Consider the following 23,877-nt stretch of genomic DNA (forward strand, 5'->3'; position numbering starts at 1 on the left):
CTTACAAGACCATTTAATTCCGTTTTTTTTTTTAACATGCCATTTCGTCTAAACGTAACTCTTGTTTAAAGATTTTTTTAAAAATAATTTTATTTTTTTTCCTGCTGTTAGGTGTCGGCTGAAAGATGTAACTGTGACACGTGTTAAGTCTGCGAGACTTAAAAGTGCCATTTACTACGGATCAGAGAAGTCTGGCGAGTAGAAAAAATCAATACAGACTTAGCTGTTGTAAATTGAGCCCATGTATGTTTGAAAAAGAAAAAGAAAAAAAAAGTCCTAAATGGATGTTATCGTACTCTGAGGCTGGAAATGCTAGGATGGCTGTGGCAATGTCATGTAGCTGACAGGATACGAAGGGATGTTTTCTTTATGTTACAGGTTTTGTCCTGCAGGCTGTCGTACGCCAGTGTTTCATGAAAGAAATCAGAGTTAAACAAAAACAACCAGTCTGACAAGGCAGTTTGTTGTTAGTCACACTGATTGCAACAAATAACGATTGCTTTTAAGGATAGCCTTTCTTATATACTGGGGGGGGGGGCAGGACGTAGGCCAGTGGTAAAGCACTCGCTTGATATGCGGTCAGCCTAGGATCGATCCTCGTCGGTGGCCTCATTGGGCTATTTCTCATTCTAGCCAGTGCGGTCGGTTTGGGAGTGATCCCTGTCGGTTGACACATTGAGGTTATAAATTTTGTTTGCAGCCAGTGCACCATGACTGATATCATAAAGGCTGCAGTATGTGCTGTCCTGTCTGGGATGGTGCATATAAAAGATCCCTTGATACTAATGGAAAAATGTAGCAGGTTTCCTCTCAAAATTACCATATGTTTGGCACTCAATTGGCCAATGATCAATAAATCAGTGTGCTCTAGTGGTGTTGTTGAACAAAACAAGCTTTAAAGTTTATAACCATCAATATATAAACAGGTTGTTATTTTAATTTAATGTAAAGGAGTAACTTGTGTGGTGGCAGAAGGTTTTTTTTCTCTAACATCTTGCACCCTATGTTAGACACCTTAACACCCACTGATTTAACAGTATGTTCCAATTATAGCCAGCATTTACTGTGCACGCAGGGATTTCTGATAAAACATTAATTAATTAATTATTCTTTTTGATAATAACGTAGCAACTGTTTGAACTTGATCGTATAAAACATGGCCAGGTATATACACAAGTAATTGGCCGAGTCTGCGGCGGACACCGTTCGAGGAAACGTGATTGTATATTAATAGACTGTCGCAATCAATGCCCAGTAGATATATAACAATGTATGGAGTTAATTGAAACTGGTTCTGTCTAGACATCTCATTGGGGCCACATAATGGATTAGAAATAGTCTCAGTGGTCGGCTTTATGGGGGGGGTGGGGGGTCCAGGCCAGTCCACCCTCCGGCTGTAGTTGTTTAAATGTCTCTCGTTGTCATCGTTGTCCATGACGATTGCGTCCACGGTTGTGTCTGTGATTGACCTTTGGAAATCTGTTACTCTTTGTGTTCTGATATTCTCGTCATCATCAACTACTGCTGTCCGTCTGTTAGTCCGTTGAAAGCAGGTACAACTCTTTCTTCACTATGCTCACTGTCTGTGTCTGTCTGTCTGTCTGTCAGGGACATGCTCTTGTCCAATTTGTCTGCTGTCATGCCTCAGCCTACCTTCCTTCCTTCTGTCCTTCTGTCCATCTGTTCGTCTGTCATGCCTACCTTCTGTCTGTCTGCCTGCCTGTCTGTCTGTATGTTGCTTTGTCTGTCATGCCTGCATTCTTGTCTACATCACATGTATGTGTGTATGTCTGTCATGCCTGCATTCTTGTCTACCTTATGTCTGTCTGTCTTTCTGTTGGTTTGTCTGTCCATTCTGCATAATGACCTGCTGAGCATTATTTCCTACTGTGAATTTGTTTGTCCGGCTGCCTGTACTGTCGTGCTTGAGCCTGCCTGCCTTCTGTCTGTTTATCTGTCTATCGGTCTGTTGGTTTGTCTGTCCAACCTGCATCTGCTTTCCTACTGACCGTCTGTTGGTCTGTATATCAGCTGTGCTGACCTAGTCTGAAGGTATTTCTTTTTTGTCTACCTGTCTGTCTTTCCATTCTTTCTGTTATATGTGTCTGTCTGGCTGCCTGCTGTTATGTTTGTGCTGTTTTTTGTCTGCTGTCTGTCTGCCCTTCTATCTGTCTGCCCTTCTATCTGTCTGTTGGTCTGGCTGTCCATTATCTCTGTTTTTGTCTGTCTGTCTATCTGTCCTTCTATCTGTCTGTCTGACTTAACCTCATTCTGCCTAAACATTCCTTCTGTCTGTCTGTCTGTCTGTCTGTTCATCCTAAACCTTGCTGTCCTGACTAAATCGTCTTTGTCTGTCTGTCCATCTGCCTGTCTGTCTGTCTGTCTGTTTGCCAATATATTTGCCTACCTTCACGCATGCCTGCAGAGGACATAGGAAAGTCATCCCCAGTTGGTTATTATATTCACAGACTGATGAATATTTGTAATATCTGCCAAAAGGTCCTGTCGATTGGCCATGTATTCAGATAAACAATGTATGAACCGATTAATTGATATTAACTGTCTGTATCCATCCATGTGTGTGTGTGTGTGTGTGTGTGTGTGTGTGTGTGTGTCTGTGTCTGTCTGCCTGTGTTGGACTTGTCTGTTCATAATAAATAATGTCATACAAAACAAAAATGTGTAATAGGCCAGTATAGAATTTGTAACAAACGGTTATTGATTCGTCATGAGTGTATTTTTATATAGAAAATATCAACCGAGACTAGGTTATCTATGTTAAACAGTATTTGTTGAGGGTCTGCCGAGACAAATTCTGATTAACTAGACGAGGTTGATATTTTACATATTAAAAAACATGATTTAGTTTTTCTTTTAATACAAATGACCCATTGACAGAAAAAGAAAAGAAAAATTAACAAACAGACCCTAGTTTCGACCCGTGAAAATTAACACTCAGTTTTGTTAATCTACAAACCTGTAACACATTTGGATAAAGTTACAACTGAGTGAAACATGAGTCTGTGACTTTGAAATGGTGAAATACACTCTAAAAATAGACTAAAACTCGACTCCTTAACTGTTACTTCTCAGATGCACGTGCATTTTTAAAAATATGAGAAATGCATTTTGTGATCTATTAAAAACACCAGGATGACTAAAACACTTTGAATGTACGGAAACTGATAATCTAAACAATAAAATCTTAAGTAATCTATGATTTCAAAAATGGCTATAATAGACAAAAGTATGCCTTGTATTTAAAAACTAGGGCATGCCCCTTTAATAGTGGTTATTATTACCAATATGGGCTAAAAAATACAGGGTAATATTTTTTTTGATAAAAAGAAAGCAAGAAAGAAATGTTTTATTAAACGACGCACTCAGCACATTTTATTTACAGTTATATGGTGTGGGATCGATCCCCATCGGTAGATCCATTGGGCTATTTCTCGTTCCACCACGACTGGTATGTGCTATCCTGTCTGTGGGATGGTTCATATAAAAGATCCCTTGCTGCTAATAAAAAAAGTAGCCCATGAAGTGGCAACTGTGGGTTACCTCCCTCAATATCTGTGTGGTCCTTAAACCATATGTCTGACGCCATATAACTGTAAATAAAATGTGTTGAGTTTGTCATTAAATAAAACATTTCTATCCTTCACTCACCACTATTTTATGTTATTGTAGTTGTGCTTTGTTATTATACATTCTTTTATGTCTATATATCCATTAAATATCTGTTAATTATCTTTGCAGGTGTCATCTCTGGGATATTTGGATATTGTGTTTCTGCCATCAAGTAACAGGTATTTACCGCTATTTCTTACTAGCTTTTAATTTGTTTCAGTCACACAAGATATAGGTCCTTTGTTAGAATCACCAAGCTCAAAATATGTATCAGGGGTGGAAATTCTCCTCAGATCAGCCGTTTACCTCTCATGGAACATTGCGTTTCATCGCATTTTAATAGCCCTTTCCTCCATAATGTGTCAGATAGCACAGATTTTAACCTAGGATTTCAAGAATTTAAGGCTATCCTTAAAAGCAATCGTTATTTGTTGCAATCGGTGTGACTAACAACAGACTTCCAGACTTGCTGTTTTTATTTGACGAGGGCTATGTCCTTGTTAGGTCATCACAAACCCGGTGAGATGAATGGTGAAAGAAAGAAAGAAATGTTGACTCAGTGGATGGCGAGTCCGGTAGACAGGCCTGTAGGAAGGAAGGAAGGAAATTTTTATTTAATGACGCACTCAACACATTTTATTTACGGTTATATGGCGTTGGATATATGGCTACGGACCACTCAGATATTGAGAGAGGAAACTCGCTGTCGTCACTTCATGGGCTACTCTTTCCGATTAGCAGCAAGGGATCTTTTATATGCACCATCCCACAGACAGGGTAGTACATACCACGGCCTTTGATATACCAGTCACGGTGCACTGGCTGGTACGAGAAATAGCCCAACGGGCCCACCAACGGGGATTGATCCTAGACTGACCGCACATTGAGCGAACGCTCTACCACTGGGCTACGTCCCGCCATCCCAGAGTCAAATACATTTCTTGTTAGGTCATCACAAACATATATTGATGGTGATGTTGAATGAGATGAATAGTGAAGCCACAGTATTTCCATTTCGGTATGGGACTGCATGCTTCAAAGGGCGTGCATGCTCCACGCTTGTTGTGAGTTGAGCTATCTCTGTATCGCCCAAGCCCGGGGTACACAGAACTTAAATTTGATTATTAGAACTACATCTATACGTATTCATCTTCATCAGAATGGCCCCTACTAGGCCCAAACTAAAGGTCTTTACCCCTAAAGCTATAAATAGATTCCGAGTAATTGTGGCTTCTCTTAACCTGTTTTAAAAGTTCTCTGGAGCGATGTGTATATTTAATATAAGAGTACATTTCGTTCAAAGATATCATGAACAATACTTTAATGTAGGGTATTCATAGATGCTAACTACCCTTTGTCTCTGAAATGAGCAGCTTGACCAATACTTTCTGATTTACTTTTAAGGGTGGTAGTATTTATATCCATGCAGGGAACATTTTGTTTCTTAAATCTTGATTAACAATATTTCTAGTCAACTGAAAATTTATTAGGAAACCGAACAAGAAGAAGAAGAAGATTAGCAACTAATGTTTAATGTTTTAAAATTGTTTAGCAATCTCTCAAATTTGTGGGCAGGAGTTTTAGCCAAATATGTCACTGTTGTCATCTATGAGATTTGATTAACCATACGTCTGATGTAAATAAAATGTGTTGAGTGCGTCGCTAAATAAAACATTTCCTTCCTTCTATGAGATTTGATTTGGTGGTATATACACCCCATAGAGCTTTTTTTTTAAATAAAATATTTTGTTACCCGATGGCGAAACCACTATACTACTGAGGCCGGTACCGGAATGTGAACCCAGTACCTACCAGCCTTAAGTCTGATGGCTTGAACACGACACACAACCGAGGCTGGTCATCTTTTCTTATATACTTTCGGTGTGTTATACGACAGAAAACAATAACCCCATATGATTAATTAACCGGCCACGATTAGACTAATTAGTTTTGCCAGAAGATCCTACCGAGGTCTCAGTAGGGAAGATGTCATCTACATTTGATTGTCTCTCTTTGCCGCGGGCAACCTGTCTGTCTGCAGACACAAACAATTCCCTACAGTACGAACCATCAGTCATATCACCATGGTGATCCGTGTCAATTAGGACAAATACATCTTCTGTAATTTGGCCTGGTCAGCGGCCGTGGCGGGCGGCCGGCAGTATTGACCCAGTGTTTCACCGTGTCACTGGGTCTGGTCAATGTGATGTGCGTTGGTGGTCAGTGGAACCTGGGTCATCTACCAGTATTGAAATGACTACAGCTCTACACACACACACACACACACACACACACACACACATTCACACGGAGAGTGTTTAGTCCAGAGAGTATATATATATATATATATATATATGCAGATATCCTCCTTCTGTAATGAACATCTCGGAAAACTCTCGTTATATTGATCAATGGGATATATAGTTCACCCACAAAGCACTTGCTTGACGCATAGTCAGTTGTAGGATCATTATTTATTGCAGTGAATTTCAGGGCCGCGGGACATGGCTCAGTGTTAAAGCGCCAGTCTGATGCGCAATCAGACTGGGATCGATTCCCATCGGTAGATCCATTGGACTGTTTAACATTTCATCCAGTACTCCCCAACTGGTTTAATTAACCCCATACCCATGAAGGCCTGTAGCCATAAGCTTACGAGACAACACATACCACTAGTATATCGAAGGCCACGGTATGCACTATTCTGTCTGTTGGATGTGTGCATATAAAAGATACTTTGCTACTAATCAAAACGAGTAGCTCATGGAGTGGGTTTTCTCTCTCATTATCTGTGTGGTTCTTTTTTTTTTCTTTCTTTTTTTGTCTCACTGCTCCCTTTCCTTTCTCTCCTTCCATCTCATTTCTTCCCGATCTGGCAACTACTCTTATCTTTCAACTTCTTTCTCTGTCCACCTTCACATCCCAGTCCTTGTGTCTCCAACCGCGACAGGTGCTTGTCTATCTGTGTGGTTCTTAACCAATATGTATTTTAAATGAATTTTTCCACAACTGTAGATTTTACCCCAACATTGTCTTTGTCATTGTTCTAGGGGTAAAAGAAATGTTTTATTTAATGACGCACTCAACACATTTTATTTACGATTATATGGCATCAAACATATGGTCAAGGACCACACAGATTTTGAGAGGAAACCCGCTGTCGCCACTTCATGGACTACGCTTTCCAATTAGCAGCAAGGGATCTTTTATTTGCACTTCCCACAGGCAGGATAGCACAAACCATGGCCTTTGTTGAACCAGTTATGGATCACTGGTCAGTGCAAGTGGTTTACACCTACCCACTGAGCCTTGCGGAGCACTCACTCGGGGTTTGGAGTCGGTATCTGGATTAAAAATCCCATGCCTCGACTGGGATCCGAACCCAGTACCTACCGGCCTGTTGACCGATGGCCTAACCACGACGCTACCGAGGCCGGTTGTTCTAGGGGTAGGTCATAGCCTAGTGGTGAAGCACTCACTTGGTGTGCAGTCGGTCTAGGATTGATCTCTGTGCTATTTCTCGTTCGAGCCAGTGCACCACAACTGGTATATCAAAGGCCGTGGTATGTGCTATCATGTCTGTGGGATGGTGCATATAAAAGAACAGTTGCTACTAATTGAAAAATGTAGCGGGTTTCCTCTCTAAGACTATAATATGTCAGAATTACCAAATGGTTGTAGGTTCTCCATGGGGTCGTGTTTCATCTGTAAAACTATGCCAAAAATTATAAAATATTTGATGTCTCTGGGCATCTTTATTTTAAAGTGCGGGACGTAGCTTGATGCATGGTCTGTCTAGGATAAATCCCCCTCGGTAGGCCCATTGGGCTGTTTCTCATTCGAGCCAGTCACCACAACTGGTATATCTAAGGCCGTGGTATGTGCTATCTTGTCTGTGAGATGGTGCACTAAGACTGTTATATTTCAGAATTACCCAATGGTTGTAGGTTCTCCTTGGGGTGGAATAGTTGTTTCTCCTCCAGGGGTTCGCATGGTTGTAGGTTCTCCTTGGGGTGGAATAGTTGTTTCTCCTCCAGGGGTTCGCATGGTTGTAGGTTCTCCTTGGGGTGGAATAGTTGTTTCTCCTCCAGGGGTTCGCATGGTTGTAGGTTCTCCTTGGGGTGGAATAGTTGTTTCTCCTCCAGGGGTTCGCATGGTTGTAGGTTCTCCTTGGGGTGGAATAGTTGTTTCTCCTCCAGGGGTTCGCATGGTTGTAGGTTCTCCTTGGGGTGGAATAGTTGTTTCTCCTCCAGGGGTTCGCATGGTTGTAGGTTCTCCTTGGGGTGGAATAGTTGTTTCTCCTCCAGGGGTTCGCATGGTTGTAGGTTCTCCTTGGGGTGGAATAGTTGTTTCTCCTCCAGGGGTTGTTCGTCTACATGCCAGGTTGCTTTCCTTTTGTCCTGCTAGTGGGAACAAGTTGACATATCTCAGACAGTGCTCGCTGTGTCCATAATGGTCAAGATTTAAATCTGATTACTTTGCTGAAAAAACATGAGGCCTGTTCAGGCAGGCCAAGTGATTACAGTCCCTCGCTGGACTGGCATGTGCAGACGATGGTGAAAAGTTTGTTTTGTTTAACGACACCACTAGAGCACATTGATTTCTTAATCATTGGCTGTTGGAAGTTTATTTTGTTTAACGACACCACTAGAGCACATTGATTTCTTAATCATTGGCTATTGGAAGGTGGGTTTTTTTAACGAAACCACTAGAGCACATTGATTTGACGTTTATTTTGTTTAAGGACACTACTAGAGCACATTGATTTATTAATCATCGGCTATTGGAAGTTTTTTTTTTTTTAACGACACCACTACAGCACATTGATCTGACGTTTATTTTGTTTAAGGACACCACTAGAGCACAAAGATTTATTAATTATCGGCTATTGGATGTCAAACATTTGGTAATTAAATATATAGTCTGCTACATTTGTTTCAAACCGACTGCACATCAAGCAAGTGCTTTACCACTAGGCTACATCCCGCCCCAAAAAGAAATGTTTTATTTAAAGACGCACTCAACACATTTTATTTACGGTTATATGGCATCAGACATATAGTTAATGACCACACAGATATTGAGAGAGGAAACCCACTGTCGCCACTACATGGGCTACTATTTTCAATTAGCAGCAAGGGATCATTTATATGCACCATCCCACAGACAGGGTAGTACATACCACGGCCTTTGATATACCAGTCGTGATGCACTGGCTGGAACGACAAATAGCCCAATGGACCCACTGACGGGGATCGATCCCAGACCGACCGCGCATCTAGCGAGCACTTTACCACTAGGCTATGTCCCGCCCACTCACCCCCCAGATGATGGTAAACGCTTGTTAGCAGTATACTAGTCCTCCTGAACTCGCCTCAATACAAGATGTGAAGAAACAGGTCCAACGTTATTTGTATTGCGGCAACGCCACCTCTTTCATCATCACTCTGACGGCATCATTAAAATGAAGATGTAATTATGTCAACAGGGCATCGGCCTCCAGTGCCTGTAAAGCTGTCTTTTAGCACAATTGGGCATGAGGCTTTTTCTATATACAAAAAAAAAATCAATTTGCTTTCCATCTTGAGACTCTGCTGCCACAGACTGGCAGTCTTCCATCTTCATCTGTTATGTTGCCGTGAAGTATTTGGTCAATACGAAACGTATCGGTGTTTCTTACCGGGTAAAGTACGGCCGTATGTTACCGAGACACGACTTCCCATGGTGCGTTGTGAATCTCTCTCTCTCTCTCTCTCTCTCTCTCTCTCTCTCTCTCTCTCTCTCTCTCTCTCTCTCTCTCTCTCTCTCTCTCTCTCTCTCTCCCGCTCCCTCTCCCCCTCCCCTCTCCCTCTCCCTCTCCCCCCTCCCCTCCCCCACCCCCTCTCTCTCTATCTCTCTCTCTCCCTCTCTCTCTCTCTCTCTCTCTCTCTCTCTCTCTCTCTCTCTCTCTCTCTCTCTCTCTCGCCCTCCCTCAATCTAGTTTAATGGGCTGAAGAAAGTTCTAGGTTGACATTCTAATTTTGACAGAATTACAGGCCTCACGTGAGCTCAAAATCTCTCTCTCTCTCTCTCTCTCTCTCTCTCTCTCTCTCTCTCTCTCTCTCTCTCTCTCTCTCTCTCTCTCTCTCTCTAGTTTAATGGGCTGAAGAAAGTTCTAGGTTGAAATTCTAATTTTGACAGAATTACAGGCCTCACGTGAGCTCAAAATCTCGCTCTCTCTGTCTCTCTCTCTCTCTCTCTCTCTCTTTCTCTCTCTCTCTCTCTCCCTCTCTCCCTCCCTCAATCTAGTTTAAAGGGCTGAAGAAAGTTCTAGGTTGACATTCTAATTTTGACAGAATTACAGGCCTCACGTGAGCTCAGAATCATAGAGCGAAGTCACTTTGTGACTTTTACAGTCCGTAATTTTTTATATTTTTTTATTTGTGTTACAACCCCCGCAATTGCCCACGGCAATCGTCAGTGCTGTACATAATGCTAAAAAATACATAACAGTCTAGGTCCTTATTTTTCACACACTAGCTGATGATTAAAGGGACATATCCTAGTTTTTAAACACTAAGGCATATTTTTAACTATTAGAGCCGTTTTTGATAACTGAAATAATACTTTACTTAGATTTTATTGTTTAGATTATCCATTTCCGCACATTTGAAGTGTTTTTGGTCGTTTTGGTGTCTTTAATATCACAAAATGCATTTTTTATATTTTTAAAAACGCACACGTGTTCGTCTGAGAAGTAACACTTATGGAGTCAAGTTTTAGTCTATTTTTAGAGGGTATTTCATCATTTCAAAGTCACAGACTCATGTTTCACTCAACTGTAACTTTATCCAAATGTGTTACAGGTTTGTAGATCAACTATACTTAGTGTTAATTTTCACGGGTTGAAACTAGGGCATGTCCCTTTAACTAAACTTAGTGTTAATTTTCACGGGTTGAAACTAGGGCATGTCCCTTTAAATCAATGTGCTTTAGTGGTTGGTGTCATTAAACAACACAAACTGTCGGTCTACTGATGGGGATTGATCCACTGACCCGTCGCATGTGAGGTGGAAGCTGCGCTGGTGAGCTATACATCCTGGTTGTGACAGGTCCTCCAAGAGCTGGTGGTCCATGCGACCGGCTCGCCCCCACTTGCTCGACTGGGTAAACGCTTGTTATCTTCCCTGTCAGCGGCACGATGAGATAACGAGGCTCACGGAAGGAGCCCAGCACAGAGGATTGTGTGGGGAAATTGCTGCTCATTCTAATGAAGTGTCTGCGATTCCCTGCAACGATGCACTTTGCGAGACCCAACAGACAGACTCTAGTTATACATGACGACACAGATCTTCTTCTTTTTCCTTTTTTTTTTTTTTTTTTTTTTCCTTTTTTTTTTTTTTTTTCCTTTCGGTCCATCTTGCAGGCTGTCGTAATTGGAGGGAAATTACAGAAAACCAAATTGTTTCACGAACAGTAACAATGTTTTTATTGAACCTGGTAAACTGAGGCGAAATATTGCCTGCAACAATGAATTGCTCGTGGGAAAGAAAAAAAAACCCAACAAAATGAAATGTCTTTTGGGAGTGATTAAATATACACACTGTAACTGATTTGAACATTGCAGCACGTAGGCAGTCGTCACCATGAGCAATGTCGAGGTGAGCTGAAGATCACTCTCCTGAAATGGTGCAAAGCGAGTTTTAAAATAAACTTTATTAAAATGTGTATTGCATTAAGGCAATCAAATTGCCGCTCTACTAAAATTCTCCTAAGTGGTCAGACTAACGCTGCTGGGAAGTGGCAGGTATGTGGCACAGATGGCCATAAGAGACAAACACTTGTCATGGTTGGATAGACAAGTACTGAGATGTGGAGGTGGACAGCAACACAAGTTGCACTACAAGTGGTCACAATAAAGCTGCTGGTAAATGGCAGGTATGTGGCACAGATAGCCACAAGAGATGATAGACAAGGACTGGGAGGTGGAGGTGGACAGCAACACAAGTTGCACCACAAATGGTCCGACTAAAGCTGATGAGAAATGGCAGGTTTGTGGCACAGATGGCCACAAAAGACAAACACCTGTCATGGTTGGATAGACAAAGAAAGAAAGAAATGTTTTATTTAACGACACGATCAACACATTTTATTTACGGTTATATGGCGTCAGACATATGGTTAAGGACCATACAGATTTGGAGAGGAAACCCACTGTCGCCACATAGGCTACTCTTTTTACAACAGACAGCAAGGGATCTTTTATTTGCGCTTCCCACAGGCAGGATAGCACAAACCATGGCCTTTGTTGAACCAGTTATGGATCACTGGTCGGTGCAAGTGGTTTACACCTACCTATTGAGCCTTGCAGAGCACTCACTCAGGGTTTGGAGTCGGTATCTGGATTAAAAATCCCATGCCTTGACTGGGATCCAAACCCAGTACCTACCAGCCTGTAGACCGATGGCCTAACCATGACGACACCGAGGCCGGTAGTTGGATAGACAAGGACTGGGAGGTGGAGGTGGACAGCAAAACAAGTTGCACCACAAGTAGTCAAACAAAAGCAAATGGGAAATGGCAGGTATGTGCCACAGATGGCCACAAGAGATGAGCACCTGTCACGGTTGGATAGACAAGGAATGAGATGTGGAGGTGGACAGCAAAACAAGTTGAAAGTTAAGATCAGGACGAAAAGAGGTGGAATTCAAAGAAAAGGGAAATGGGTGGTGGTATAAAAGAGAAAAATAAGGCGTATGTACACTGTAGTTGAGTTGTTGACGATGTTTGTTTGTGACCTCGGTGGATCCATTCAACTGATTGGGGTTTTCTCGTTCCAACCAGTGCATCACAACTGGTCAAAGGCCGTGGTATGAGCTTTCCTGTCTGTGGAAAAGTGCACATAAAAGATCCCTTACTACTAATGGAAAAATGCAGCGGGTTTCCTCTAATGACTAAAGAGTCAAATGACCAAATGTTTGACATCGAATAGCCAGTGATGTAAATCAATGTGCTCTAGTGGTGTCAGTATACAAAACAAACTGATGGACTGTACGATTGATTCCCATTGGTTCAGCTGGTGAATTAACCGTTGTAAATCTGGGTACCACTTTTGACCTGGGCAAGATGTAGCCCAGTGGTAAAGCGTTCGCATGATGCACGGTGGGTCTAAGATCGATCCCTATCGGTGGACCCATTGGGCTATTTCTCGTTCTAGCCAGTGCTCCACCACTGGTGTAACAAAGGCTGTGGTATGTACTATTCTGTCTGTGGGATTGTGCATATAAAAGATCCCTTGCTGCTAATCGAAAAGAGTAGCCCATGAAGTGGCGACAGCGAGTTTCCTCTCTCAATATCTGTGTGGTCCTTAGCCATATATCCAACGCCATATAACCGTAAATAAAATGTGTTGAGTGCGTCATTAAATAAAACATTTCCTTCCTTCCTTCCTTCCACTTTTGACAAAACAAGCACGATATGATAAATATCAATCCGTACTAGTGACGTCATACTATTGTTCTGGTTTTAGATTATTTTACAAGAATCTTCAGTTATGAACAATACAATCAATGAATCATGGTTTGTTTATGTGTTCAGGTCAAAGATTCAAACACACAACTAATTGAACTTGTAAAAAAAAGTCAAAAACTGCAGCCCATGAGGCCACACACCTGCATTATCGAAACTATTCTGTCGTTTTGGTAATATTAGTTTGTAAATATTCCTTGCCATTTTAGCCATTTTGTTCATTAAAAATATAAAATGTTGCACAAAATTATGAATAATTGATTATTTGAATCCACACTTATTCTCCACTATTTGCCACATAACTTTTCCATAACTCTTCACTTTAAGATTTCATTATATTCAGTTTATAAAATAAAGGCAAAAACAAAAACATTTTATTAACAATTCAGCACTGCAAATAAAGACTAGATAATCAAAGTTTGTTTTGTTTAAAAACACCACTAGAGCACATTGATTTATTCACAGACAGGATAGCACATACCACAGTCTTTGATATACACTGGTATACTGGCTGGAACGAGAAATAGTCCCAATAGGCCCACCAACGGGGATTGATCCCAGACTGATCGCGCATCAAGCGAGCGCTTTGACCACTTGGCTACATCCCGCCCATATAAAAAAACCACACTAGAAAACACACTCTATTTCAAATACATGACATGATGGCAGCTTGCCAGATCAGGATGTCATTTTTAGTACCACCAAGGGCATTGGTCAGTTAGCTATCAGTCACTCATTAACATGGTACATTGCGCCAGTAGGTGAGATTTTTTCTTTTATTGAGAACACTGTTTTCCCTTTATGCCTGTACTGTGGGGTAATAAAAAGTAAAAAAATAAGTATTGAAGGTCATGATGTGTGCTGTTGTGTCTGCTGACAAACGTACATACAGAGGTCCCATTCTGTTCATTAGTAAACAGTTAAAAGTTTGTTTTGTTTAATGACACCACTAGAGCACATTGATTTATTAATCATCAGCTATTCGATATCAAACATTTGGTAATTTTGACATACAGTCATACAGGAAATTAGCAAAAAAAAAAATTCAAATAGTAGTGAGAGATCTTTTGTTTGCACCATCCGACAGACAGGATAGCACATACCACAGCCTTTGATATACCAGTCATGGTGCAATGGGACCGGCCTCGGTGGCGTCGTGGCAGGCCATCGGTCTACAGGCTGGTAGGTACTGGGTTCGGATCCCAGTCGAGGCATGGGATTTTTAATCGAGATACCGACTCCAAACCCTGAGTGAGTGCTCCGCAAGGCTCAATGGGTAGGTGTAAACCACTTGCACCGACCAGTGATTCATAACTGGTTCAACAAAGGCCATGGTTTGTGCTATCCTGCCTGTGGGAAGCGCAAATAAAAGATCCCTTGCTGCCTGTTGTAAAAAGAGTAGCCTATGTGGCGACAGCGGGTTTCCTCTAAAAACAGTGTCAGAATGACCATATGTTTGACGTCCAATAGCCGATGATAAGATAAAAAAATCAATGTGCTCTAGCGGCGTCGTTAAATAAAACAAACTTTTTTTGGTGCAATGGGTGGAACGAGAAATAGCTCCATGTAGCACAATGTGCTCACTGACAGGGGGTCGATCCTAGACTGGTTGCCTATCAGGTGAGTGCTTTACCACTGGGCTAATATATAGCTACGCTAAAATCTTTAATGATGTCACACACATGCAGTTTTTATGTTGCCACGACGACATCAAATGTCTCAAGAGGTTCTTATACAGCCTTGTGTCTAGACTTTGAAAGTTTAATAAGCACAGGGCTTTTAGTAATAGTTTCTTATAAAAAAAAAGTTCTCTGATTTTGTTGCCACCTATAAAATTAATGATATCAATACCTGGCAGTTAAAGATTATTTGGGAAAGTAAAGAACTGACAAGGAAAGAAGGAAATGTTTTATTTAATGACGCACTCAACACATGTTATCGACGGTTATATGGCGTCAGACATATGGTTAAGGACCACACAGATTTTGAGAGGAAACTCACTGTCGCCACTTCATGAGCTACTCTTTTCGATTAGCAGCAAGGGTTTAAAGAACTGACAATAGCATTGTACAGCGCCACCTACACTGATGTTAAGTTATTTCCCTTCACTACACACTTTATAGTAAAGTTAGGGGACCGGACGTAGCCCCGTGATAAATGCTTTCCATGATGTGTGGTCAGTCTGGGATCGATCCCTGTCAATGGGCCCGTGGGCTATTTCTTGTTCCAGCCAGTGCACCACGACTGGTATTTCAAAGGTTGTGGTATGTGCATATTTAAAAGGTCTGTGGGATGGTGCCTATTTAAAAGGTCTGTGGGATGGTGCATATTTAAAAGGTCTGTGGGATGGTGCCTATTTAAAAGGTCTGTGGGATGGTGCATATTTAAAAGGTCTGTGGGATGGTGCCTATTTAAAAGGTCTGTGGGATGGTGCCTATTTAAAAGGTATGTGGGATGGTGCCTGTTTAAAAGGTCTGTGGGATGGTGCATATTTAAAAGGTCTGTGGGATGGTGCATATTTAAAAGGTCTGTGGGATGGTGCATATTTAAAAGGTCTCTTACTGCTTTAGAAAAAATGTAGTGGTTTTCTTCCGATGACTATCAGTCAGAATTACCAAATGTTTGACACCCAATAGCCGCTGATTAATTAATCAATATGCTCTAGTGGTGTCGTTAAACAAAACCAACTTCATCTGATGACTGAGTCAGAATTACTAAATGTTTGACACCCAATAGCCGCTGATTAATTTATCAATATGCTCTAGTGGTGTCGTTAAACAAAACAAACTTCATCTGATGACTGAGTCAGAATTACTAAATGTTTGACACCCAATAGCCGCTGATTAATTAATCAATATGCTCTAGTGGTGTCGTTAAACAAAACAAACTTCATCTGATGACTGAGTCAGAATTACTAAATGTTTGATACCCAATAGCCGCTGATTAATTTTATCAATGTGCTCTAGTGGTGTCGTTAAACAAAACCAAACTTTTTGACTTGAAGAATCCCCTACATCCGACACTGGTTATTAATATAATTAGAACTTGATTTCTCCCAGCTATTGCCATTTGTATATGGTATAAACTTGTGTTTTATCAGCTCAGAGCACAAACAAGTGTTGGTGATAATAGCCATTTTGCATGCATGGAAGCCATAACATTTGTGATAGTGGCTATCTGGAGGTGTATTAAGTATCGTCTAGACGAGGAAAATTGTGCAGGCGAGAGATACCGGGAAATATGACACATGGTTCTAGTGGAGCTCTGTAGGTTTTCAAACTGTGATCGGCTTGTCACTTGTGTCTGGCTGTCTGCTGGATGATTGAATATTATCGTGCTATAAGATACAGTGTAAAATAGATCATGCTATAAAATACAGTATAGATCATGCTAACACCCCCCCCCCCCCCCCCCCCCACCACCACCACCACCACCACCTGTTACCAACCCTGGTCGAGCTGCTGGTGCTCTCTTACACCTGTCTGTGCTATAAAATACAGTGTAGATCATGCTAGAAAATACAGTGTAGATCATGCTAGAAAATACAGTGTAGATCATGCTAGAAAATACAGTGTAGATCATGCTAGAAAATACAGTGTAGATCATGCTATAATATACAGTGTAGATCATGCTAGAAAATACAGTGTAGATCATGCTAGAAAATACAGTGTAGATCATGCTATAACCCCCACCACCACCACCACCACCTGTTACCAACTCTGGTCGAGCTGCTGGTGCTCTCTTACACCTGTCTGTGCTATAAAATACAGTGTAGATCATGCTATAAAATACAGTGTAGATCATGCTAGAAAATACAGTGTAGATCATGCTAGAAAATAAAGTAGATCATGCTAGAAAATAGTTTAGATCATGCTAGAAAATACAGTGTAGATCATTCTTTAATATACAGATTTGTTCGGCATCTCTGGCTTACATACAAGTCAATTTCCCCTAACACAGTTTTACAATTAAAAAATAAATCAGTCAAAATCCCCAACTACACAGTCACTATATCCATGTTCAGTATAAAAGCCCTGTATTTGATTCTCGAAAGACATTTGTTATTGAAGTTAAAGTTTGTTTTGTTTAACGACACCACTAGAGCACATTGATATATATTAATCATTGGCTATTGGATGTCAAACATTTAGTAATTGTGACATTACAGTCTTAGGTAGGAAACCCGCTACATTTTTTCCATTAGTATAGCAAGGGATCTTTCATATCCACTATCCGACAGACAGGATAACACATACCACAGCCTTTAGTATATACCAGTTAAAATATAAAATGAGAAATAGCCCAATAGGTCCACCGACGGAGATCGATCCCAGACCTACTGTGCATCAGGCCAGCTCTTTACCATTGGGCTATGTCCCACCCCTCACCATCCCACAGACAAGATAGCACATACCACAGGCTTTAGTATATACGAGTCATGGCGCACTGGCTGGAATGACAAATAGTCCAATGGGCTCACCGATCCTAGACAAGTGCTTTACCACAGGGCTGTGTCAGAACAATGTGTTACATGTTAACTTCTTGCAGCATACAGATTGACTTCAAAGCAGTTACAGACCGGCCTCGGTGGCGTCGTGGCAGGCCATCGGTCTACAGGCTGGTAGGTACTGGGTTCGGATCCCAGTCGAGGCATGGGATTTTTAATCCAGATACCGACTCCAAACCCTGAGTGAGTGCTCCGCAAGGCTCAATGGGTAGGCGTAAACCACTTGCACCGACCAGTGATCCATAACTGGTTCAACAAAGGCCATGGTTTGTGCTATCCTGCCTGTGGGAAGTGCAAATAAAAGATCCCTTGCTGCTAATCAGAAAGAGTAGCCCATGTAATGGCGACAGCGGGTTTCCTCTCAAAATCTGTGTGGTCCTTAACCATATGTCTGACGCCATATAACCGTAAATAAAATGTGTTGAGTGCGTCGTTAAATAAAACATTTCTTTCTTTCAAAGCAGTTAAATGTGTAAATTTATGGTATTGGAGGAGAGGGAGGTTCTTAAATGTTTTTATTAATATTATTTTTTAATTATTATTGTTTGAATTCCTGGGGACACTAGAATTAGTGTTTGCGATTAGTAAAACACAGCAGCTGATTAAATAATGTGTTGCGGTGTCAAACACATTTTCTTTCCTTGCATCATCGTATCAACAGAATTTTTCACACAACAAAAAACAGAAAAGGAAGAAGAGAAAATCAAAGCGTATCAGAGCTTGGTCCAATGCTAACACAAGATAAATACGTTTTTTCATGCCAATTGACATTAATAAAACCTCGTTAACGTGTGCATTTCCTTCAGAGTCGCGGCAAAAATGTTTTTCACTTTTTCACATCACAGCAGCGTTAATCAACTGCTCATATTTCCGCTAAGTACTTGTGTGCAATAATTGAATGAGAAGTAAAAAAAAAAAGTACGCTTCGGTATTGAAGATCATTTAGATTGAATGAAAGCAGGACTGTTGAACATAGACACTTGGGCTTGTGTTTTTTTTTTTTAATCGGGATCTCACTGGTACCACATGATAAGAGAAATCTTTTTTTTTCACACCCCTGAAAAAAAAAAAGGTGTCTTGCCGTTAACTGGTTACAATGGATCATCGTTGTCTAGACGGGTTCCCCGAGAGTCCTGTAATATGTATGTGGAACGACGAATAATATTTCAACAAGATCAGATCAAAAGAAAATATATTGCCGGTCTCTGTATTGATTTTGTAAGCCCAGTCTGCGGCTTTTTACTTTGAAAAGGAAAGGAATGTCTGTTTAATGACACACCCCAGCACATTATTTAATCAGTGGCTATTGTGGAGGAGTATTTAAAGACACCCTAGCACATTGTTTAATCAGTGGCTATTGTGGAGGAGTATTTAAAGACACCCCAGCACATTGTTTAATCAGTGGCTGTTGTGACAGGAGGGTTTGTTTAATGACACAACTCAGCACATTGTTTAATCAGTGGCTGTTGTTAAAGGTGTTTTTAATGACACCCCAGCACATTGTTTAATCAGTGGCTGTTGTGAAAGGTTTCTAATGACACCCCAGCACATTGTTTAATCAGTGGCTGTTGTGAAAGGAGGGTTTGTTTAATGACACACCAGCACATCGTTTAATCAGTGGCTGTTGTGAAATAGTATTTAATGACACCCCAGCACATTGTTTAATCAGTGGCTGTTGTGAAATAGTATTTAATGACACCCCAGCACATTGTTTAATCAGTGGCTTTTGTGATATAGTATTTAATGACACCTCAGCACATTGTTTAATCAGTGGCTGTTGTGAAAGAAGGGTTTGTTTAATGACACACCAACACATCGTTTAATCAGTGGCTGTTGTGAAATAGTATTTAATGACACCCCAGCACATTATTTAATCAGTGGCAATTGTGAAATAGTATTTAATGACACCCCAGCACATTGTTTAATCAGTGGCAATTGTGAAATAGTATTTAGTGACACCCCAGCACATTGTTTAATCAGTGGCTATTGCGAAATAGTATTTAATGACACCCCAGCACATTGTTTAATCAGTGGCAATTGTGAAATAGTATTTAATGACACCCCAGTACATTGTTTAATCAGTGGCTATTAGGATAGGAAAGGAAAGGAATGTTTGTTTAATGACACCCAAGCACATTGTTTAATCAGTGGCTATTGTGAAAGGAGGGTTTGTTTAATGACACCCTAGCACATTGTTTAATCAGTGGCTGTTATGAAAGGAATGTTTGTTTAATGACACACCCCATCACATTGTTTAATCAGTGGCTGTTGTGAAAGAAATGTTTGTTTAATGACACCCCAGCACATTGTTTAATCAGTGGCCATTGTGAAAGGAATGTTTGTTTAATGACACACCCCAGCACATTGTTTAATCAGTGGCTATTGTGAAAGGAGGGTTTGTTTAATGACACCCCAGCACATTGTTTAATCAGTGGCTGTTGTGAAAGGAGTGTTTGTTTAACGTCACACCCCAGCATATTGTTTAATCAGTGGCTATTGTGAAAGGGGGTTTGTTTAATGACACACCCCAGCACGTTGTTTAATCAGTGGCTATTGTGAAAGGAGTGATTGTTTAATGACACACCCCAGCACATTGTGTAATCAGTGGCTGTTGTAAAAGGTGTTTTAATGACACTCCCCAGCACATTGTTTAATCAGTGGCCATTGTGAAAGGAATGTTTGTTTAATGACACCCTAGCACATTGTTTAATCAGTGGCTGTTATGAAAGGAATGTTTGTTTAATGACACACCCCATCACATTGTTTAATCAGTGGCTGTTGTGAAAGAAATGTTTGTTTAATGACACCCCAGCACATTGTTTAATCAGTGGCCATTGTGAAAGGAATGTTTGTTTAATGACACACCCCAGCACATTGTTTAATCAGTGGCTGTTGTAAAAGGTGTTTCTAACGACACCCCAGCACATTGATTAAAGGTGTCTTAGCAGGAGTGTCTAAAATGAAATGTAGAGTATTTGCAACATTTAATTTTGTTAATCGGCACATAATACAGTCTGTGAATTGAGCACGATTCCATGCTTGCCTGAATCCCAGATTTTGGGGCAGAAACATAAAATTATGAGATGGAATCAAGAAATATCTATATTTCTATGATCCTAAAAAATTGTTTTACCAAATCCCCAAATTGAAAGCCTGTAATACTTTGAGCTTTGAACTTAAGCACAGCACTGACGGCAATAGGCATAGTTGCGATATAAATTGCAGAAAGTCTGGGGCTTTATCGAATTTTTTGCTACTGGATAAAAATTATTGCTGTACGGTCAAAGGGAGATTTTTTTTTTTATATATATAAAAAAAAATTTTAAAATATTTGTTGCAAATGTTACTGGTTTAAAATACTTTTTTCAGGCTTACAGTTGCTATGGGTGAGCATTTTGCCTATGGCAAAAACATTTCAAAATTGCTGGAGGTAGCCAGTTGATAAATGCAAGCCCTGTAACACTGTGGTGATGTAAATAATAAAATGTTAATGATCTTAAAATCTAGCGAAATCCAAAGAAGTGAATTTTATCAGAAACTAAAAACAAACATTAAGCTTAAGTTGTAAGATCAGCTGAAATAATGTTTTCGACGAATCTTGATGTTATACAGACAAAATACATTTAGTAGAAGATTACAGTGATGTGCACGCTAACTAACTATTGTTGTTTGCTATCCTTTTGGTTTAATCTATAGTATGTAACCATTGTGGCGATTTCAGTTAATCACAGACAACACAATCGCACAAAAGGTTTTTGGAACAGTCTCTTTAAATTCAGCATCGTAAAATATTAGCACCTTTTTATGGCCTCACTGAATTCACTAACATTTCCCGATTTACAGTATCCAGTTTGTAGTTGGAAATGGTGAAATGTTTATTTAACAGCAAGGAAAGGAAGGACATGTTTTATTTAACGACGCACTCAACACATTTTATTTACGGTTATATGGCATCAGACATATGGTTAAGGACCGACCGCGCATCGAGTGAGCGCTTTACCACTGGGCTACGTCCAGCCCCTGTTTATTTAACAATATCTCAGCACTTTGTTAACAGAGCTCTACATGTAGATCATGGTGGGAAAGAAATGTGTTGCAGGTGCGTTAGCAGTGCTTTCTCATTAGCAGCAAGGAAACTTTTATAAATTGATGCACGGTCAGTCTAGGATCGATCCCCGTTGGTGGACCCGTTAGGCTATTTCTCGTTCTAGCCAGTGCTTAACAATTGATTTAACAAAGGCTGTGGTATGTACTATCCTGTGTGTCGGATGATACATATAAAAGATCACTTGCCGCTAATTGAAAAGAGTAGCCCATGAAGTGCCAACAGCAGGTTTCCTCTTTCAGTATTTGTGTGGTCTTTAACCATATGTCTGATGCCATGTAACCGTAAATAAAATGTATTAAGTGTGTTGTTAAATAAAACATTTCTTTTCTTCCTTCCTTCTCATTATCAGCAAGAAAAACTTTTTAAAATTTCCTACAGAAATGGCAAGCATATACATGTACCTTGTAAATGATGAAAAACTTTTGGATTTTTCTGGAATTCCAGACTTTAGTAGGACCTAAAAACTTCTGCAGACTTTGTTCTTCAATGAATATGCACATTCACTTATATTTTAAAACCCATTCCACCACAAAGGGGTGGGACGTAGCCCAGTAGAAAAGTGCTCACTTGATGCACGGTCAGTCTAGGATCGATCCCTGTCAGTGGACGCATCAGGATATTTCTTGTTCCAGCTTGTGTGTCACGAATGTAGCAGGTTTTCTGTCTTAAGACTATACATAAAAGATTACCAAATGTTTGACATCCCAATAGCCAGTGATTAATAAATCAATGTGCTCTAGTGGTGTTGTTAAACAAAACACAACTTTAACGTTCATTGCACCACAAGCGAGTGCTCTACTACCACACTACGCCCTGCTCCTATAGATTGTAGTTGGGGGGAGAAACCCATTACTCTAATGAGGGGTGTACATGTATTTCCATTTCATCATACACCGGTTCCTTTTTCGTAGTGACCGGTTAATGATTAACGGTCCGTCAAAAAGGATATTGTGAATTAACTCGATTGTGTTTTTTAGCCGAGGGAAGGATTTGTTTTTTTAAAACAGCCATAAAAACTCTGAGCTAAAAAAACACACTCTTTAATGACTTGTCAGTATTGAATTGATCTGCTTGCACTGACTGCGAAGGTCTGTAATGTTGGGGCTGGACCTAGGCAGGCCAAGTGACACACATATTTATCGCACGTGTCGGCCATTTTACTTGCCTCAGATTGATAACATTTGTCGTTTGTAGGGACGGGACGTAGCCCAGTGGTAAAGCGCTCGCTCGATACGCGGTCGGTCTGGGATCGATCCCCATCAGTGGACCTATTGGGCTATTCCTTAACCATATGTCTGAAGAGAAATGAGTGTGCATTTTGATGAAGGAACTTGTCGTTCTAAATATAAAAGGTAGGGAGCTTTATGACCTCCATGTTGTTATGCAGGGGTCGAATTTTACGCTATTCCGCAAATAGTAAATTTCAAAACGGAATAGTAAAACAATTCTTCCAATATTCCATCATGAAAGTGAAAATAAAGCACAGAATACTGAAAATCGCCTGCGACTATTCCGCTTACGCTTTTTCTTCAGCTACATTTTTCTGCAGAACAAATCCTCGCGCTACTAAGACCTTTCTCATGCACTTACCGGTACAAAATAAACGTCTTTTTGATCGAGACTAATGTTTGGAGTGAGTTCATTTGTAATTCCAGCTAGTACGCAGTAATGCATAGACTAGTATATAAACAATTGTTCGTTACGCAATGTTGTACAGGGCGACATAGCACAGTCAGGAAAACTAGTGGTACATTAATAATTGAAGGGATAGTACATTTTTAGACGGAATAGTGTTTTTTGAAATTCACTATTCCTTTGGGATAGTGGTAAAAAAATAAAATTTCAACCCCTGTTATGACATTATTTATAGATGGGCTGCAGCACCTGTTGTATTTTGATAGTTTCTCTCACAGAAGATGTGACACTAATTCCCTTCCGTGTGTGCCAGTAATTGGCACTTTTGACATGATTAAATCAGATCTCTGACTTCTACCAGACAGTATATATATTGGATAAGGCTCAGTCTTGGAGTGCTCCTTCTCTCCCTGTCATGGACAGAACACTCTGGCCAAGTTGGAGGTGCCCACGGCAGGCGTGCTTGAACAGTTCTCCGATGGAGGCATGC

At 40.5% G+C, this 23,877-nt stretch overlaps 1 long non-coding RNA gene across 2 annotated transcripts in view; it reads left to right on the plus strand.

Moving 5' to 3' along the window:
* The window catches only part of LOC121386952, a 132,143-nt gene that overhangs the window by 36,167 nt on the left and 72,099 nt on the right, over positions 1 to 23,877 (plus strand). For both annotated transcript variants that reach the window (XR_005959744.1, XR_005959745.1), the window contains exon 3: positions 3,760 to 3,809. This is a non-coding gene — a long non-coding RNA (uncharacterized LOC121386952). The remainder of the gene's footprint in view (positions 1 to 3,759; positions 3,810 to 23,877) is intronic.

This window comes from Gigantopelta aegis, chromosome 12 (genome assembly GCF_016097555.1).
Source record: "Gigantopelta aegis isolate Gae_Host chromosome 12, Gae_host_genome, whole genome shotgun sequence".
NCBI classification, from domain to species: Eukaryota; Metazoa; Mollusca; class Gastropoda; order Neomphalida; family Peltospiridae; genus Gigantopelta; species Gigantopelta aegis.